Genomic DNA, 18843 nt, shown 5'->3' with positions numbered 1-18843 from the left:
TGACTCACCCTCTAACTCCAAGGGTCAGCTCATGTCCCAGGCACCCCTGACCACTATTTTTGGTTTGAGACTCGGCTCGTAACCCAAACTAGGTGTCAGACAGAGCCCTGAGATTTTTGCTGCAACAATAGGGGAAAAGATACTCTGCCTGCTGGTGGGGAGGATTCCATCAAGCCCAGAGCAGATGGTGGCCATCATCCCACCATGCAGGCGGAACCTGTCTGAGAATAAAACCGCCCTGGAACTGAAGTAGAGCCCAGAGTGAGAGGGAGGTAGAAAGAAAGAGACAAGTGGACAGCAGCTTGGTTGATATTATCTGAGTCCCCAGATGAAGCCCTGCCCAAAGCTAGCTATACCATTGGTTAACGTGAGTGATTCAGTTTGCTTTGAACACAATCATTCTGAATTGGGTTTCTATCACTAGTAATCAAAAAACGAAACAAAGGAATTCCCTGCGATCCAGTGGTTAGGACTCGGCACTCTCACTACCAGGCCCGGGTTTGATCCCTAGTCAGGGAACTAATATCCCACAAGCTGTGAGGAGTGGCCAAAAAAAAAAAAAATTATGGGACTTACCTGGTGGCGCAGTGGTTAAGAATCGTCCTGCCAATGCAGGGGACACGTGTTCGATCCCTGGTCTGGGAAGATCCCACATGCTGTGGAGCAATTAAGCTCGAGTGTCACAACTACTGAGCCTGCGCTCTAGAGCCCACGAGCCACAACTACTGAAGCCCGCATGCCTAGAACCCGTGCTCCGCAACAAGAGAAGCTACCACAATGAGAAGCCCGCACACCACACCAAAGAGTAGCCCCCACTTGCTGCAACTAGAGAAGGCCCGTGCGCAGCAATGAAGACCCAATGCAGCCAAAAAAAAAAAGGAAAGAAAATCATGTCTAATGCACATTTAGCTGTACTACATCAGTTTTCACTTGTTTACTAAATGACACATGCAGGTTTTTACTTAAAACTTTTGAACATTTATATAGCTTACAAAATAATCTTGTATATATGTATCACATATATTTTAAAATTTTTATTTATTTATTTTAACATGTTTATTGGAGTATAATTGCTTTACAATGGTGTGTTAGTTTCTGCTGTATAACAAAGTGAGTCAGCTATACGTATACATATATCCCCATATCCCCTCCCTCTTGCGTCTCCCTCCCACCCTCCCTATCCCACCCCTCTAGGTGGTTGTATCACTTAATTTTAATATGAGTATGTGAGGTACGGTATATTCTTTTAGTAGGCTAAACTGAAGCTCAGAGAAATCAAGCAATTTATCCAACAACACACAGCTAATAAATAGCAGAGCAAGAACTCTAAGTAGTTATTTGGCTCTAAGTTCAAAGCCTAGTCTGTGGCTCTTCAGCTGCTTTCTTAAGTATCTGTGGAGTTTCTTCCTGATTTTTTTTTCTTTCTCTTAATAGAAGAGAAACTCTCTTAAAGACAGGACATTGCTCCTTGCCTTGAGTCTTAATCCCTAGGGCAGCTCCCTGGAATGAGCGGGGTTCAGTGTGGAGGGTTGGCTCTCACAGATTGCAAGGGTAGAGTTTGCCAGGTCTGTTCTCTCATCAAGGAGCTTGTAATCAGCTGGCTGAAATAATGCATATGTATTACAGTGGTGTTTTTCCACCTTTTTTAGACTACTACAGTAAGAAATTTTACATCAACCCAGTATACACACACACACATTATTAAAATAAAGTTTCACAAAATAATACCTACCTTAGTACTTGTGACAGTCTCTGATACTTCCTATTCCATTTTTTAAAAATTCTGATTGTGATGCACTAAATTGATTTCATAATCCAATCATGTATTGAGACCCAGTTTGACAAGCACTGTTATAGATCACATATATATATAAAGTCAAATCCAAGCCAAAGTTCAATATTTCAAATGCTTGTTAAGTACTAATGATGTGATAGGTGCAGTAAATGATATAAAATTAATGTACAACTGTCTTTATGAGGCTCACAACTTAGTGGCAGAAATTAGAGAATAAACAAATAATTAGTAAAAGAAAAAATATGAGCCAAAAAAAGCACAAAGATTCAGGAGCAGAAGAGGTCACATCCCATGAGAATCAGGAAAGGCTTTAAGGGGTGGGTCGCATTTGAGTTAGGTCTTGAAAAATGGACAGGATTTCAATACTCGAAGTGTGGGTGGAGGTAACAGTAGGAGCCAAGGCACAGGGTCAGGCAAGCCCAGGTTGTGTTCAGGATGGAGAGAATATGAAATTCAACTGTAATGAAGGGTTTACATGGTGGAGAGATGGTGAGGTGGAAAGAAGGCTGGAACCATGGTGTGGGGAACCTTGAATGTCAGACGAAAAATCTATTCTGTATTTAAATTTGATAATGTGGGCATTAACACTCAGTTAATGTGTGCTCTCTTCCCCTTCCTTCTCCTCTTCTCTGTAGGCAATAGGGAGCCTTTGGAAGTTTCTAAGTGGGGAAGAGAAAAGATCAGATTGATCAGGAGGACCTTGAGGTTGTTGAGGTCAGAGGAGTGGAAGCCTAAGCAGGAAGGTGACAGCTGAAATAGAAAGACAGGGACAACTGACCTTGTGCAGATACGCTATAGTCATGGCATCGTTTGATGAGAGGGAGGATGAGGAATCCATGAGAACTTTCCATTTTCAAGCCCCAGAAACTGCAAATATAGGCAGATTGTAAGAACAAGATGGTCTGAGCAGAGAGGAGGATAGTTTGGGATACAGCAATGTTGACTTTCCAGCTGGATATCCGGGAAGAGAGACAAAGTGGCAGCTGTAGCTCGGGGAAAGAGGCTACAGAGAGTAGCCCTCAAGACTCATCCTCAGGAAGGTGAAATGGTGCTGGGGCTGTGAAGGGATGCTGCCAGCCTTGGAGTCCTCCCTGAGGATACAGGAGTGAACAGGACAAAGTCCTGGCCCTCAAAGAGGATTAGAGACAAACAGCCCAAGCAATTCCATGGGATAGCGCTACGGGAAAGGGAAGAATACACTATACGGTGTCACAGAAGACATACCTCACGCAGATATTGGGATCACAGAGGCCTTTCTGGAGGAAGGAACATCTAAAGTGAGATATCAATGGTGAGTAGGAGTTAGCTAGATGAAGGATAGACAGAGCAAGAATGTTGCAGCATAGGCACAATATGTGAAAAGACAGGAAGGGAAAAGAGAACATTGGTGCATTTGGGGAATAAAAAATATGGCGAGCATCCTTATGAGGCTGGTATTGTACCCAGTTCAGATAAAGAAATGGAACACAAAGATTTAATAATTTACCCATGGTTTCTCAGTTGGCTTGACCTGGAATCCAGGTCTATTTTACCCTTAAGAGGCTGTTCTTTTTACTCTAACCTGTCCCATGAATGTCTCTAATGCTGAGTGGGTCCCCAGTATTATTACGTTGAAACTGCAGACAGATTGTTTCGAATTAGAAGACGACAAAGGAGTGAACCTAAGGAATGCCTACATGTAAGGAGTAGGAGGAAGAAAAGTCCCAGTTGAAGGTAGTAGGGAAAGAGCAATTCAAACGACCCAAAGAGTAGAGTGTGATGGAAGCCGAAGAAAGAGTTGTAAGTGGAATGGTAGCACCTTTCAAATATGGAGAAAGTTGAAGAGTTCGTGGGTTCTGACTCTACTTGGCAATGATGATCTCAATTAGCTAACGAGAAAGTAATTTCTAGGGTGGATCACAAAATGGTGGAAAAATGAGTGTTAAGGAAGTAGAGGAGTGCAGATCACTTTTTCAGACACATTAATTTCCGGATACAGAAAGTAGTAGGATGGGAAGCCAACTCCAAGATGGAGGCAGTATGTTTATTAGGAAGTGATCTTGGGATAGACACTAAGGGAAGGGAAGGAAGCAGTCTGCACAGGAGAAGTTGAGCTGTGATACAGGATAAAGGCTTAGCCAACCTTCAGAGCTGTCCCGGTTGGGATGAGAGGGATGAATCTTTACATTCCCACATAGATCAGTCATTTGATGTGGGCTGCCTGAGAAAGGGGCCTGACGTGAGGCCTGAGGCCAGCAGCATCCCCACTCCAAACAGGGGTAATAAGTCCTTCTTTCTCAAAGGGGATCCTTCCTGTGCATTCCAGCATTATCACAGGGAAGAATATTTTCAGGATAGAGGAAGACTCAATTTTGGAAATAGAAACATAAATATAAACAGATATAGCCTAGTTATTTGTCTTCATTGCCTGACAGCCATAACATATTAAAAAATGGGATAATATATTTATGGAACACCTCCTATGTATCTGGCTTTTGTTAGCACCTGGTGTACAAAGATAAGATAATCGCCCCTATTGAGAAGTTCACATTTTAGTGGGAGAAGAAAGCACACAAATATTAACCCACTAAGGGGCTGTGCTTATCTTATTTGTGTTGTATCTGTACCACCCATCCTCTGCCTGGTGTGTAGTTATTTTCAATAAATATATTCAGAATGAGTTGGGGCTAGAGTAGAGTAAGGAGTGTTTGGGTAGCAGACAGAATGTAGAGCTAATGCTGCCTGGAGGAGTCAGGGAATGCTCCAACACGGGGATATTTTAGTGGAAGCTATAACAATAGCAGTAACTACAACAATAATGAGTTTTCCAGGTAAGGAAGGTATATGGCTGTTAGCGTAACTGACGCCATCTTGACCCTTACAGTTCCTCTTGTCCTTCCCCTGACCCAACCCAGGACTGTACTGTGCCGTGAATCACTTCCCTGTTACCAAGTGGTTTGTAGTTAATAGATATTTTTTTATAATCATTAGGACCAGGTGGCCCCGATGCTCTGTTGGTCCCCAAACAATGACAACAACCTTCGCTGATGTATTCCCTCGAGACTTGTTACCCATTCGTAAATCTTGGCTTAGGAATGCACATCCTGTTTCGAGCACCTACCCCCATACCCTAGGTTAACTGTAAAATTGTCCCAACGGCCCTTTGGTGGTGTGGAGCGCAGTTGCGAATGCCTCTGGATCGTTATTTGCCCAATCCCACCCTGTGAGTAAGTTACCATATAATAAACTGATCCATTGATTATATGGAGCTGCGTGCCTTGCTTTTGTGTCTCGAGGTGCTTTCTCAGTTTGATGGGCACTTTTTGTTGCCTGCGTCCTCCAACAGAAAGGGAGGGTTGGAAGGAGTTAATTTCAGACAGTTGTTTTGGGGAAAACAAAAGCATGAAAAAGAATACTTGGAGAATGGATGGGAGGTGACTATGGGAGGAAAAGTCTCCTGTTTAAATAAAGAGCACACATAATGCAGATACATATTCACATCTATTTAGAAATCAGTTGGCTATCGTGGTAATGTGGAATGATCAGTGAATTTACATTAATAGGATTTTATAAAAGAGATCATTTCCGAGCTAGAGATTTGAATGGAAGCGAATTGTTTTAGGTGTGTAAGATGGAGGCATTATGGTATGGTAGCTGGAGTGCTGGCTCTTGCATCTAACCAATTTGTGTTCAAAGCCTGGCTCTGTCACTAACTTGCTGTGTGTCTTTAGGCAAGTTACTTAACCTCCCTTAGACTCAGGTTCCTAATATGCAAAATAAAGATTACAGTTCTTGCCTCACAAATTTATTGCAAGGATTAATTCCTGTTTATAACGTGTTAAATATGGGGTTTGATACATAATAAGAATTCCATTAATGTTGTCAGTTACTATAAGTGAACAGTGGGGATCTAGTAGGAAAGAGTGGAGTGTGTACGTTGGGAGCAATTCCTGAGGCAATAGAGGGGGCTATGGTAGAGTCTCATTGTAAAATGCATTCCTATTTTGGAAGTCCTAAACCAAAATAGGGCCTTTTCCTGCAACAGGTTAGTTCATGGGTGATTTCATATTTCTTCTTTTTTTCTTCTACTTTCCCATGAAGGGGAACAAATTGAGCCCCAATCTAAGGCAGTTTTTTTTTTTGTTTTTTTTTTTTTGCGATACGCGGGCCTCTCACTGTTGTGGCCTCTCCCGGTGCGGAGCACAGGCTCCGGATGCGCAGGCTCAGTGGCCATGCCTCATGGGCCCCGCCGCTCTGCGGCACGTGGTATTCTCCCGGACCAGGGCACGAACCCGTGTCCCCTGCATCGGCAGGCGGACACTCAACCACTGAGCCACCAGGGAAGCCCTCTAAGGCAGTTTTGCCTTAGGGAACTTGTCTGCTGTAGAACAAGGACAAAGAGATAGGTCAAGTTGTAATGAGATGACTTTTAGTACTTGAATGAAGAGATCTTCATCTTGGGTCGAGGACAGAAGATCCATAGTTCCTTCTACTGACTCTATGGCTGTTCTGTGTAGGCACTAGAGCCTCTTGCTAGAAGATGGATATGAATTGATTGCTGCTTTTCTTTCTTTTCCATTCTAACGTAATTTTTTCTATCACATTTATTGCATATGTTTTTTAAGCAGATTTTCCTTAAAACTACCAGAAAACTTCCTGAAGCCAGCAAGGTCCTCCTTCCAGTATCCTACCCATTCTCCTCACCCCACTCCAATGCCTCTCCTTTCCAGCTTTGCCTCCAGCTGGCGTACTAAACTATATTTGTCTGAGGCAAATTCCACGCCCCCCCCCCTTTTTTTTTCCAGCTCCTCTCTTCCTGGATTGAGAAATCCTGGCTTGCTCTGGATTTTTTTTTTTTTTTTTGTCAGTCTCAGGTGTTTTTTCTTTTTCCCTTTGACATCAGGAACAGAGTCCTGGGTTTGTGTGGCTTTGTTGTCCACCTGTGGATCACTGATTGACCAGGCTGATGCCAGCGGGTCCTTCCGATCCCAAGGGATGGACTGGGTGGCATTTTCGCCCATACTCTGAGACTGCCTATAATTGCATTGGTGCTGCACATACCTATGTGGAAAATATCTGGACTGTCAGGCTTGGGGTTAATTGGTTTCAGCTTACGTCTCAGGGGAGCAGAGTCCTAGTGCACATGCAGCCCTGGTTCAAGTGCCCAAACCAGCTTCCCTCCAAGGGGAGTGGCGTCCTGAAGGAAAGCAATTCCTTTTTCTCCACCCCTTTCAACCACTGGCACACACAGGCCTGCCTCTAGCTCCTGTGAAATGAGACAGAGATGAAATCTTAGAATAAAAGTTTTCAAATGCAATTCATTGTTCATCAATACCCAGGAGTGGCAGGTATATATGCTTCCCTTTTCATGAGAGGTCAAAGATGAAATTTATGCTTTGAAGGGTGTGGTTTGCTTCTTGAAATTCCATGCGGTGTCTTTAACAATGTGCTGCCCAGAGCAGCCTAAAGTGCCCTTATCTAACCAAGGGGAGGCACATTTGTGTGCATATATAGAGGCAGGAGACAGGAGCCGGCACTGGGAAAAGTTAAACCCAGCCTGCACGATGAAGAAACAGCTTAAGAAGGAGGCAGCTCCACACATAGAGCTAAGTAAGTAGCCAGCAAGTAAGTATGCAACAGCCCAGGGAAGTTGCCCACCTGAGCAGACCTGGAACGAGAGAAGGATGGCTCCAGCCATTTTATTTTCTAGTTGCAGTAGAAGTTCCCAAAGGAAAGGTTCTGGTCTGGAGGGACTTCATCAAGCCTTTCTGAAACTCCCCATATGTGCTGTAGAGAGATTCTCAGAACTAATTTGTGCATTTTCTTTTCTCTCTAGGAGAAATTCTGTATGGAAACTAGCCTGTACCAGATAACTGATGATGCTCAGCCCAGTTTTTTTGGGTCCTTGAATTTGTTTTTACTTTGTACTTTATTTGGATTTTCCTTTTTGCAGTTTACTCTCCTTTCCTCTTCTCTTGGACTCTTTTACCAACTAATAAAAATTTCTCCTAGCAGTTTTTACAGGAAGAAAGATGTTGGAGGGGTTTATGCTTTTCCTCTCTAGGCCTGTGACTTGGTTAGATAAGCAGTTATGGGGGCGATGGGGGGCGCGGGGAGAGGGGTGTCTAAGAATGTTTCTGTTAGCTCTAAACGACACTGTAGAAAATTAGGGTGGTTAGTCAGACTATTTTCTCCACTCTAAAGCACCACAAGTCTGGTCATCATCTTCAGAGAAAGACTCTGGTATGTGAGATTGAAACTGCGGATGGAGTGGCACTACTTTTGGGTAGATGGAGAATAAAGTTTGGGGGAAGAAGTGAGGCAGCTGCGTAGGAGAGCGGAAAACAATTCATTACCGAAGCTTGGGAATAGGGCAACTGATGCAGCCGAAATGGCTGCACTAGCTGATGTTTCGCGGTTCCTCCCAGGTGTGGGGTGCTGTTGGTGGGGCAGCAGATACTATGATGTGGCTCTGGGGGCGAGAGGAAATGGTCCTGCCAGGTGGCTATACTTTGTAGGATGGAGCTGTATCTCTCACAGAGCCGCGTCTCAGAAGAAATGATCTTGATTTCCAGGACCTAACGTGAGGCCGCGGCGAACTACAGCAGGAAACTTAACGTGTCTGCAGGTTGCCCGCGGGGTGGAAGACTCCAACCCACACTGTGGGTTGGACCAGCGCGAGCACTAGCTCTGCAGGAGACAGCTCCCGCCCGGGCCGCCGTGGCCCCGCCTCCAGCCTGACCTGGGGAGGGCGGAGCCCCGGAATTTGCCGTCGGCCCGCCTTGCTCGCCGGCAGCCGAGGGGAATACGGAGAATCCAGCCAATAGGAAGGTGCAGCTGCGGTCCTGTCGGCCAATCGCGGGGCGTGTAGGGGGTAGGCTGGCGTGGCACTGGTTCCCGGGGTATGGAGCCTCTGGCGCGGGGACAGACTGTCAGGTGGTTGCTGAGCCGGTAAGGTGGGGTGCAGGGCAGGTCAGAGGTCACGCGGACGCCCGGCTTTCCCCGGGTTCCCCGGATGGAGGGCTGCCCTGGGAGCTGGCGCCGGGGCCAGAATGGGGCGTGCGGGGCGCCGAGCGGGGCTGCGAGGGGCGGCACGGGCTTTGAGGGCCTGGGCGCGGGGTCCAGATGGAGCCGCATTATTCGAAGGAAGACCGAGAGGAGGGAGCGGGGGGGCGGGAAGAAAACGCCAGAGGTTGCAGCGGCCTCACCCCTTTCCCTTCGCGGCCTAAGAGAAATGGCCGAACCCGCGGCCGCACCAGCCGCGGGGCCGGGACCCGTGATCGACGGTGCGCTGACCCCGTTTCACGCCGCGGAAGAGGCCGACGGCCACGGGGCAAGGTCCCCGCGGCCGCCTTCTTATCTGCGGAGACCTGGCGCCCGTCTGCTCCCTGGGCTTCCCTTCGCCCCACTTCAACAAAAGAATTCATTTTACTTCAGCCGACATCCAGGGAGCGCCTTCGTGTGAGGGGCCTGGGCAGGCCGCTGAGTACTTGTGTGTAGATTGGTTTTAGGGCTGTTTGTGCAGCCTCCAGGCACCTTTGTAGGGGGCATTATTGTGCACGGTATGTGAGTGGGGTGGCAGCTCTCCATCTGTTTGGTTTCATATGTCCCTGCTTTTAAAGCTATGCTAATTTTTTTGATGTTACGCCTTTGGGTTCATTTTCACTTGGTTTCCCCAAATTCCCTTCATATATCAGATTATTTCAAAGAGCATCATTGGGGGAGAAGTTGGGGAACCTGGGCTTGGAATTTCCTGTGTGTCAAGTGAAGATACTCTCATATCGTGCACTGCTTTCAAAGGAGCGTTATGAAGTTAAGGGAATGTGACATCTCTTTAAAGTGGAAAGCAAAAGCAAAAATTATATGGAAGGAGAGGCAAGAGGAGACGGGTTTCCAGAGGTCATAATTCTAGTGAATATTGGTGAAACCAGGGGACACTGTGTTTCTACCTTGACTCCAGTGGAATCTGAACCCCGACTAGTTTGCAGCACTTCTTGGCTCTGTAAACCTTTGAGCAAGGTGCTTCTTTGTTCTTTTGTTTCCACATACTTAAAATGGGGATTGATAATATCAATCTTAAAGAGTTGGTGGTGAGTATTAAATGTGTTAATATTCTTAAAGTGCTTAGAACAATTCCTGGCATTTAAGAGTTTTATTATTACCTACAAGTGCCTTCTTCCCCCTAAAAGATTCCACACTAAAAGAATTCTGACCTTATTACTTATCCTTCTTCAAATTCCTGTGAGCCTATTGCCAATGAACCCTTAGGCCTGTTTTCCATCCACGTCATTCATGATCTGAGGCTATAGTATAGTTAACGTGTGACTAGAGGTTTTCTGCTGGGTGTTTATCATTAAATAAGTTTGGAAACTTCCTCTATACAGTACTGGGTCTGTCCATGATAGCTGTGTTGGGTAAATGAAAACTTCTTTGACTGTTTAGTTTTTCATTGGATGATATTTCATTTACAGTCTTGGCCTAGACACAGTTTTTTTTGGACCCAATACCAAAAAGGCCATGATTACAGCATTCTTGGTTTCTCATGTTTCCCGGACGGCTGGGACTTGGGCGGGGAATTTCTGGGCAGCCTGGCAGCACTTCTGGTAGTGAATGGGGAAGCTTCTAATCTTCCCCATTCTAATTCTAATTCTAATCTAATCTTCCTCTACTGTTAGGAAATCAGCGGTGATCCCTTGGAATACTCCACAGAGCTCCTAAGCAGCTTTGGTTCAGTTTTGACTCAGTGAAGTGAAGGTTAGAGGTTAGAGAGTCGTATCTATTGATACAAAGCAGCATCTTTTCTACTTGACTTATAGTGCTAAGAGCTTGGGTGGGTGCTGTGGAATCAAAGACATCTTTATTCCCTGTTTCCTTACTGTGTATGTCTGCTGCCATACTTATGCCCTTTCTGTGAGCTTAAAAGTCCCTCTCAGATTCTCTTGGTACTGTCCGGAAGGCTCTAATGGAAGACTTTTTTGTCTTCCAGTTCTTCCCTTCCAAGAAAGCTGCTGTTTATATAGGTAGCATTACTGGGAACTAATCACAAAATGAGAAACTTTGAGTTTACTAAAAAGAACATCGCTTACTGCACAGTCTTGCTGGCCCAGTTTGACTGAAGTACACATAGTGTGAGTTTAGTTATTTAGCTTTGGAGTAAGATAGTTTAGTACTTGTATAAGGTTGAAAGTTGGATGTTGCCTTGGTGAGAGTGGAGGACAGTGTCTTTGTGAAACCTCTGTGCTTTAATAAGGACAGGGAGTGACACCTTTAAAGAGTTGAGTGTTTGAGGCAGAAAGGGAAGACCTTTTGCCTTAATATTGTTGTCATCTTTATCATGTGAGTCCCTCTGGTTTTAATAAAATATTTTGGAAAAGAAGAGGCAGGGAGTATTTGACTGTACCGAATGTAAGGAGTTAGAAGTCCTAGATCCTTGTTGTCTCACCCATCCGAGGCCATTTATTCTTTTGATAATGTAACAGACATGTATTGAACAATTAACATTTATTGGCCCCTGGAGACACAAAGACAAGGCCTCCGGGTATCATCAGGAATATCATGGATATAATAAAACAACAATGTATTATGAACTATAATAACATCAGAATGGAATATAAAACAGTTGGCCAGGGATGATAAAAATATATTTATTGTCTAGTTCCTCTTACACTTTTTAAAAAATTAATTTATTTATGGCTGCGTTGGGTCTTTGTTGCTATGCGCAGGCTTTCTCTAGTTGTGGTGAGCAGGGGCTAGGCTTCGTGTGGTGCGCAGGCTTGTCATTGCGGTGGCTTCTCTTGTTGTGGAGCATAGGCTCTAGGTGCGCGGGCTTCAGTAGTTGTGGCACGTGGGCTCAGTAGTTGTGTCTTGCGGGCTCTAGAGCTCAGGCTCAGTAGTGGTGGCGCATGGGCTTAGGTGCTCCGAGGCATGTGGGATCTTCCCAGACCATGGCTTGAACCTGGGTCTCCTGCATTGGCAGGCAGATTTTTTAACCACTGCGCCACCAGGGAAGTCTTCCACTTTTAATTTAAGGTCAGAGTAACTTACATTTTTTAGTGTAAGGACCAGTTCCCAGTAAAGACTTAAATTAGGAAATTAGGGTTCTCAGGCTTGTCTTTGTGCTTATTGCTAGTAGGTCATCTTGTGTGGGTTATTTTTGTTTGTTTTGGTCCCATTTATCACTAACAATCAAGTGTCTATTAAAATTCCTAGGTAATGAAAGGAGGCTACACGTTAACTATTGAACTTGTAGCAGGTTCCAAAGAGCGGAAGGAGGCATGTATGAGGCTGGAGAATCTTATATGTATTGTCTGTCTTTACAGACAGTTTTTCTTTGCTTTAAGCAAAGAAACGTTGAGGAAGATATGTACTTAAAATTGTTAAGGTCAGTCTGCATTGGGGGGCCAGTATCTGTCATTGGAATAAATAAGTTGAATGTAATCTAATAATAATCTTTCTTCACATTTGCCAGAGAACAGCTACTTAAGCAAGTATAAGGGCAAAGCACTTTTTTTCTGAGGCAAGAAGTGGGTATAGACTGATTTAATAGACTTTCTTACTTCATTGTAAAGAGGTCTTTGAAATTTTCACAGAGCTCGGAGTTGTGTTCCGGGGTAGATGTGTCACGCCAGGAGGCCAGGTTGGGCCGCGAAAGGGAAATGCAGTGCTGTAAACTTCAGGTTGGGAGGAAATCGGGGGAAGCCTCACACTGTGAGAGTCGGGAGGAACAAAGACCAAGTTATAGTTTCTGGAAGTAAGATATTAGTGACCCTGATGTGTGAGCAGTCAAGGAGATTTGAAGCTGGCTAAGCCTCAGAGCTCTGAGCAGAGAAAGTGAAGAGCTCTGTTTAACGGGTATTAATTGGGCCCTTGTAATTCTGAAGTCTCTGGTTGATGGGTGATATTTTTGTCTAAAAGTTCAGTACTTCTTGACAGCCTGGCCACGTTTCTCCCCACTGTTATCATCTTTGACACCCAGGCAGCCGGTTTTATTATCAACTGTACTCTTCCTCCCCTTATCTTACCCCCTCTCTCCTCTAAGTCTTGCTGCTTAAGATTTTCTCTTTCTCTTCTTTCTTTATCATTAGATGTTCTCCATGTCAGGTTTTCCTTTCAACCGTCAAACAGATTTTCAAAAGTCTAACTCAGGTGGAAGTGGCAAACTTGATGCTGAGCTGAAAATTGTAGTTCTCTGGTAGACTAAGGGAGGTGTCTCCAATTTTGAGATTATTACTATGGAATACAAAGTCAGTAACATGAGCAGTCTGTCTCAGTGGCCATTGTGCCAGAGAGAGAGAGAGAGGATCTGATGTGTGTTAAGCACATTGTACAATAGCAACACTGTTTGTACTTTATGAACTGGGTGTGCTTGTGTGACTTTCAGCTTACCGAAATATTACTCACTTAGGTAGAGGGGATTAGAGTTTCCAGGCCTTTTTCTTAAACTAACACCAGAGGGGCTTTTCGCTTTGTTCTTATGTCAGGAAGTAGATGTAATCTGTCTCCAACCTTGTTTTCATTTTGTCATTTTATATCAAATTCATTTTAATGAGAGAAAAATAGGATTATTTTTTATTCAAATTGAAAAAATAATTCCAAACTTCACATCCTCAATTATAATTTAGAAATTCACATGGCTTTTCTAAGCTGTTTCTCTCCCATCATCCCCAGTGGGGGCAAATTGAGTTTTGGAATTAATTAGATGTATATCCTGATGGAAAGACTCGGAAATTGGTGCTTCTTTATTGACCTGGAATGGAAAAACAGAGGAAGTAATAATTTCTCATTTTAAAAAATGGCTAGTAATATTCCTTATTAAAATACGTAGGGTTCAGACAGCAGTTAGATCTGTTTGAACCACTGAATATTTCAGTTTTGTTGACTCCCAGTCATCAGGGGCAGGAGCTCACCTTCATGAAGAACATCTTGCACAGCATAGATGTTAGATGAACAGTCATGATTTAGTAGGAATATCAAGTGCTTTAGCCTTAAAAGTAGACCTTTAGAGAAAAGGGAATTTTAGAAGGATCTGGAAATCTTTACATTTTCTTCAAAACAAATGGAATTGTTTTTTTATCACAGCTCCTTTTTATTCTCTAATAAACAACTTGGGGATCACTTTTTAAAGCCTGTACATCTGGCAGTTTCCACTTTGTCACCAGCATGGCACTGAACGTTGGCTTAGGAAACATCAACAGGGAGAAGAGATGGCTTTGGCAGCAACTTTAAACATTCCTGTTCACTTTTTTTTTTTTTTTTTTTTGCGGTACACGGGCCTCTCACTGTTGCGGCCTCCCGTTGCGGAGCACAGGCTCCGGATGCGCAGGCTCAGCGGCCATGGCTCACGGGCCCAGCCGCTCTGCGGCATGTGGGATCTTCCCGGACCGGGGCACGAACCCGTGTCCCCTGCATCGGCAGGCGGACTCTCAACCACTGCGCCACCAGGGAAGCCCTTCCTGGTCACATTAATCAATTGATTCCATGCACACTTCTCTAGTTGCCTCTATGAAACTTCTTTTCCTACTTAATGTTGTCTCTGATTTTATTTATACAAGGTGGGGGGAGGAAAAAAGGGGAGAGGAATTAGAGGACTGTTCAAAGACATTCCTCTCCGAAACTTAAAATTAATTTTAGGGAGACCTTTGCAACAATGAACGCAATTCTAAAATCAGTGAAATGGTTTGCGGTGCCTTTGCTCTCTGTAGAAGAATTTTATAAGAAAAAAATTAATTTAAATTCAAACTTCTTTTTAACCATAGGGGGAAAACGTTTAAGTTGAAGTTATATATGTGCTTTAATACTCAGTATTTCATACTTTCTTGGTGGCAATTTTTTGTTTTTTTTTTTGCTGGCACGCGGGCCTCTCACTGCTGTGGCCTCTCCCATTGCGGAGCACAGGCTCCGGACGCGCAGGCTCAGTGGCCATGGCTCACGGGCCCAGCCCCTCCGCGGCATGTGGGATCTTCCCGGACCGGGGCACGAACCCGTGTCCCCTGCATCGGCAGGCGGACTCTCAACCACTGCGCCACCGGGAAAGTCCTCTTGGTGGCAATTTTAAAAACTGATTTGGGCTATCCAAATTGTTCTTCTAGAGTTCTTGTAAATGATAAGAGAACACATGGAATTATTATTAATTAAATGTTCGGCATTTATTATAGCTAGTATGTGTTTGGGGCGGTATAATTGTTTATTTTGATATAATTTCAGACTTACAGACGAGTTGCAAGAATAGTATTAGGGAATAAATGCTTTCAGGATAGGGTGATATGATAGTAGAAGCAGCAGGTGCTTTGGGGGAACATGAAAGAGGGCCGTTTAACCCAAATTAGGGAGTCAGGAAACACTTTCCTGAGGAGAATTTTTCTAATTCTTTGCATTCAGGTGAAACTTCCAAATCACAATTTTCAGAGCTTGGTTGTTTGCACACTGAGTCAAAGTAGTAGTAAGTTAAGCTTGAGGCCATATATGCCTGCTAACCAGAGGCTTCAGATCTCTGATTGTGCATTGTGAAGCTTTATCAGAGAGAACTGGTAAGTCCCTGAAGTGTTCATTGAGAAACTGAACGTCCCTGAGGTGTTCGTTGAGAAACTGAGTAAACCTATGTGACCTTTATGTTTTAAAAAAATAAACAATACAGGTACATGGTAAAAAAAAATTTTTTAAGTGCAAAACCGTATACAGTGTATATTCAGTGAGAGGTCTTCCTTTTCGCCTGACCTCTTGTGCTCCCCCACTGCTTCCTCTTAGGGACGGCAATACCAGTTTTTGGCATGTCCTTTGGATATCGTCTGTACATGTATGTGTGTATTCTCTCTCTCTCTCTCTCTCTTTCTCTCTTTCTCTCTTTTTTGCTACATAAATGATAGCATGCTGTTCTATAAACTGGGTTTTTAACTTCACAGTATATCTTGGAGATTGTTTCCTATTAATCCATATAGATCTGCCTTATTTATGGCATTCCATCCTATAAATGTACTAGGTTGTTTCGGTCTTTTTACACTACAAACAGTGCTGTGGGAAATATTCTTGCACATACTTCCTGTGGTACTGTTTCTTTAGTATGCATTCTTAGAAATGGAATTGCTGCGTCAAAGGATATGTAGGCTTTTGACATTTAGACAGAAAATGTAATTAGCATTCTTATCTTTTAAATAGTCTTACAACTTTTGATAAGGAATCAGGTAAAATAGTTATTACATTGAACCATGAGTGCCATTTTTTTCCTGCTGTCGATTGCTGTTCGAGAGGAGGAAACTTACTGGCTTTAAGAAAAGGTGACACTTAGTGATTGGGGGTGAGCTAGAATATCAAAGCAGTGTTAATCATAGTTATCAGAGTACTGCTGGGTTGATTCTTGTTGCTTGTATCTCCACTTGATCTTTTTCTTTTTTTTAAATTTTCTTTTTATTTATTTATTTTTGGCTGATTTATTGGGTCTTTGTTGCTGCGTGCGGGCTTTCTCTAGTTGGCGGCAAGCAGGGGCTACTCTTCGTTGCTGTGTGCGGGCTTCTCATTGTGGTGGCTTCTGTTGCGGAGCATGGGCTCTAGGCGCGCAGGCTTCAGTAGTTGTGGCACTCAAGCTCAGTAGCTGTGGCTCGAGGGCTCAAGAGCGCAGGCTCAGTAGTTGTGGCGCACGGGCTTAGCTGCTCCGTAGCATGTGGGATCTTCCCGGACCAGGGCTCGAACCCGTGTCCCCTGCACTGGCAGGTGGATTCTTAACCACTGCTCCACCGGGTCAGCCCGATCTTTTTCTTAACGTAATTAAATGACTGAAATGACCTGGTGGTATGGTCCTAGAGAGCAAAACTGTCTTACTCTTAACTTACTGCTTCCTTATGGGTGTTAAATTTTCATGGAGACTTAAATACTGTGCAGCACACCAAGCATACTGACCCTCTATTCCCTGCCCTAGTTATATTCTCTAGACACTATAAACAGTGGAGTTTATAGTTTGTTGACTCAATGTTTTGATGAGAAAGTTGGAATCTAGGGAATTCCCTGGCGGCCCAGTGGTTAGGACTCGGTGCTTTCAGTGCCGGGGCCCTGGTTTGATCACTGGTCAGGGAAGTAAGATCCCACAAACCGAGAGGTGCTGCCAAAAAAAAAAAATGTTGGAATCTAGAATCATTTCCTCTCTTGGAATACTATATTTCTGAGACTTCACAGAGAAAACCAGACTTCTTGTATTTTATCGGCTCTATAAGTAATTATGGGAGTGATCACTTAAAATACTAATAGTAATTATTAAAAATTTTATCTTGAGATATTTCTGTTTAAAATTATTTAACACCTTTTCACATTTCAGACTTGGGGAAAAACACACTACTATCTCAATTTGTTTTTTTTTTTAAAAAAAGAAATTATTTATTTATTTATTTATGGCTGCGTTGGGTCTTCATTGCTGCACGCGGGCGTTCTCTAGTTGTGGCGAGCGGGGGCTACACTTTGTTGCAGCGCACAGGCTTCTCATTGCGGTGGCATCTCTTGTTGTGGAGCACGGGCTCTAGGCACGTGGGCTTCAGTAGTTGTGGCATGCGGGCTCAGTAGTTGTGGCTCGCGGGCTCTAGAGTGCGGGCTCATTAGTTGTGGCACATGGGCTTAGTTGCTCTGCGGCACGTGGGATCTTGCCAGACCAGGGCTCGAAACCCATGTCCCCTGCATTGGCAGGAGGATTCTTAACCACTGTGCCACCAGGGAAGTCCTGCTTTTTTTTTTTTTTTTTTTTTTTTTTTTTGCGGTACGCGGGCCTCTCACTGTTGTGGCCTCTCCCATCGCGGAGCACAGGCTCCAGACACGCAGGCTCAGCGGCCATGGCTCACAGGCCCAGCCGCTCTGCAGCATGTGGGATCTTCCCGGACCGGGGCACGAACCCGTGTCCCCTGCATTGGCAGGCGGACTCTCAACCACTGTGCCACCAGGGAAGCCCCTTGCTTTTTAAATATAAGTTTTAAAGGCCTGTTTTGGATAGGAATTTTACTCACATGTGTTAAACACTTCTGTGCCTTCTGAAACAGGATATCAGTCATCAGTACAAAAGTAATCTAATTGAATCGGTTCTTCGTGAGTAGGGCTGCAATTAGAAACTTGAGTTATTCTTAATAATAATATAATGTTAGTATTCTTTTAAAAAATAACCACTGTTAATGCTTTTTTGCACTTCTTCCTATTTTAATTAATTAATTTATTTATTGGCTGCAATGTGCAGCTTACAGGATCTCAGTTCCCCAACCAGGGGTTGAACCCGGGCCACAGCAGTGAAAGCCTAGAATCCTAACCACTAGGCCACCAGAGAACTCCCAATAATAATATTCTTTTTTTTGGCGGGGACCGGGGGAGGATGGTGCTCTGTGTGGCTTGTGGGATCTTAGTTCCCTGACCAGGGATCGAACTTGCACCCTTGGCAGTGAAAGCACGGAGTCCTAACCATTGGACCACCAGGGAATTCCCAATAATATATATATATTTTAAAATACTTATTTGGCTATGCCGGGTCTTAGTTGCAGCACGCGGGATCTTCATTGCAGCATGTGGGATCTTTTAGTTGCAGCATGCGAGATCTAATTCCCTGACCAGGGATCGAACACAGGCCCCCTGCGTTGGGAGCGTGTAGTCTTAACCATTGGACCACCAGGGAAGTCCTCCCAGTAATATTCTTCATAATAATGTTCTCAGAGCTGATTGAAGTATAAGGAAGTTGCCTCATATCAAATAGCCCAAGACTTTCCCTGTAAGAGCCATAGTCCCAGATCTGATTTGTGGTTTCCAGTTTATTGTGTGTTATCCTGGCTTCTTAGATTATATGTAAAATAAAAGTAAAAAGGCTCTGAGTGGGGCCTAGGAGCTGTGCTGTGATTGGAATCCAAGTGGCACCGCTACTGAGTGGTCGGATGTGTAAATCCCATTTAGGTGAGGTGCTATTGTAACTGGCTGAAAGAGGGGTTGGATTTAGTCAGTAGTTTTGGGATCTGTTGGCGAAACCATCTGGTGGCTCAAACTCTGATAGGAAGGACGTTACTATTGTTCATTATAACAAGATACTTGATATTGGTGACTATAGACATGAAAGATTATGT

The 18843-nt window shown here is 44.1% G+C and overlaps 1 protein-coding gene across 1 annotated transcript in view; it reads left to right on the top strand.

Moving 5' to 3' along the window:
• The first annotated feature begins 8670 nt into the window (after window positions 1-8670).
• SLC11A2 (solute carrier family 11 member 2) overlaps window positions 8671-18843 on the top strand; it is a 31946-nt gene continuing 21773 nt past the window's right edge. Inside the window, exon 1 of the mRNA XM_082850892.1 lies at window positions 8671-8725. The gene's annotated coding sequence lies outside the window, so the exon portion shown is untranslated. The remainder of the gene's footprint in view (window positions 8726-18843) is intronic.

Source organism: Leucopleurus acutus (genome assembly GCF_964270905.1).
Source record: "Leucopleurus acutus genome assembly, chromosome: 11".
Lineage (NCBI taxonomy): Eukaryota > Metazoa > Chordata > Mammalia > Artiodactyla > Delphinidae > Leucopleurus > Leucopleurus acutus.
Note: the sequence above shows the minus strand (reverse complement) of the source record. Positions and strands in the feature narration are given on the sequence as shown.